Source organism: Arachis duranensis, chromosome 10 (assembly GCF_000817695.3).
Source record: "Arachis duranensis cultivar V14167 chromosome 10, aradu.V14167.gnm2.J7QH, whole genome shotgun sequence".
NCBI classification, from domain to species: Eukaryota; Viridiplantae; Streptophyta; class Magnoliopsida; order Fabales; family Fabaceae; genus Arachis; species Arachis duranensis.
Genome location: NC_029781.3, coordinates 74,020,675 through 74,022,610, shown reverse-complemented (window position 1 = coordinate 74,022,610; position 1,936 = coordinate 74,020,675).

The following is a 1,936-nucleotide window of genomic DNA, read 5'->3' as shown; positions in this document are numbered from 1 at the left end:
TTTATATGTATGGGAGAGGTTATCCATTGTTAAATCTCACACCATATGCAAGAAAAATCAAAAGAGTCCCATATACTTTAAATAACAACTTTCAGTTCAAAAACATGTAAATCATTGAGCTACAGATAGGATCTGATGCTATGGTGGAATAATATGCTAGGTAATTTCCTAAATTCACATATGAATAAATTGAAAGAAATATTGAAACTACATCTTTTTTATGAAAATAATGAACATACTTAATTTCTCTTAATTCTTATGTACATCAATATTAGCGTATATCAATTATTAATTCCTTGATATATATGGTAAGCCGTTTGGAGCAATTTACATATATGTAATTTATAGGTCTACTTAATTTGTGGGTATTTTTTATCTCTAATAATCAAATCAGATTTCATTTCTATTACAGAGTCCATAAATAGTAGTAGCTACATTCCATTAGAAATTAACGATTTCTTTGTCTCTTATAAGAAAAAAGCAGCAACATGTTATATAAGTTTGTAATTTGTTTTTAATTTGAAAACAGTCTATATAAGACTAGGCCTAAGATAAAACTAAATTTTGATTTGTTAATAAACAACAGAAGATAGATCTTTGCCTTCTCTTTGATTCTTTCTTCTTGTATGATTTTCATTTGTTGCATTATATTCTTTGTTCCAGAACTTAGACTAAGTTCATTTAAACATGTGCACATGACATGAAATGAGAAACAAGATCTAATATAATATCCATAATCTTCTAAATTTTGAGTGGGTAATGTTAGTGTGCCTATTTCATTTAGAACAACTCAAAGTTGACATAAATATGCTCATATATAAGTACATAACATGAATTAAAGCAAGATATGTTATCAAAATATTTGGTTTATTCTGTCGTATCCTATGATTAGTTACCAATGTTCAATGGAATGGAATCATCAAAATGTTTGATTTGAATGTTAGTATTTTACCCCTGTATTTGTACTTAGGTTTTGTAGCAAAACAAAATGTGTTGCTTTATGTATCGAAAAATGGATGCATAAGCCTTGTGTATGATTTGTATTATGTATTGCATACTTGAATTGATTTACAAAGTTTGAATGTCTTCTAACTAAATATTTTAATAGTTTTTTTTTACAGAATGGATCCCAAACAGAAGATGAGAGTTATTGCTTGCTTGATTTTACATTTTGAATTAATAAATGACCTTATGGTTAAGCTGTTAATGATTTGCTATGTTTTGATTATATTGCAATTGAGAAAAAAGAAAAGAAAATGGAATGATAGTTATAGTAGGCAAGTAGTAAGGGATGTTAGTGTCGATAGGATTATTTATTTTAGTGATCTAGCATGTATAGAAAATACAAGAATGGATAGGCGTGCCTTTCATGCATTGTGTAACATGCTTAGAGAAGATGGAAGGTTAGAACCAAGTAGGAATACGGATGTAGAAAAAATAGTTGCCATGTTTTTACATATTATAGCACATGACATCAAAATTAGAGTAATAAAGAGACAATTTATGAGATCAAAAGAAACAATTAGTAGGCGGTTTAATGATGTATTGCTTGCTATTTTGAGATATCATAATCTCTTGCTGAAGAAACCTCAACCATTTAGCCAGGATAGAATGGATGAACGATGGAAATGGTTCAAGATAATTTATCTTACTAATGTTATTAAACCTAATATGCTTGGTGTGCTTTAATATTGAGTTAATTGATCTTTTTTTGGATTTTAGAATTGCCTAGGAACCTTAGATGGTACCCATATCAAAGTCAATGTCCTTGAGGCTGATAAGTCTAGATATCACAACAGAAAAGGTGACATAACAACCAATGTGCTTGGAGTGGTTGCTCCCGATATGCAATTTATCTATGTATTGGCAGGTTGGGAGGGTTCAACTACGGATTCTAGGGTATTACGAGATGCACTATTTCGCAATGGGTTTAGTG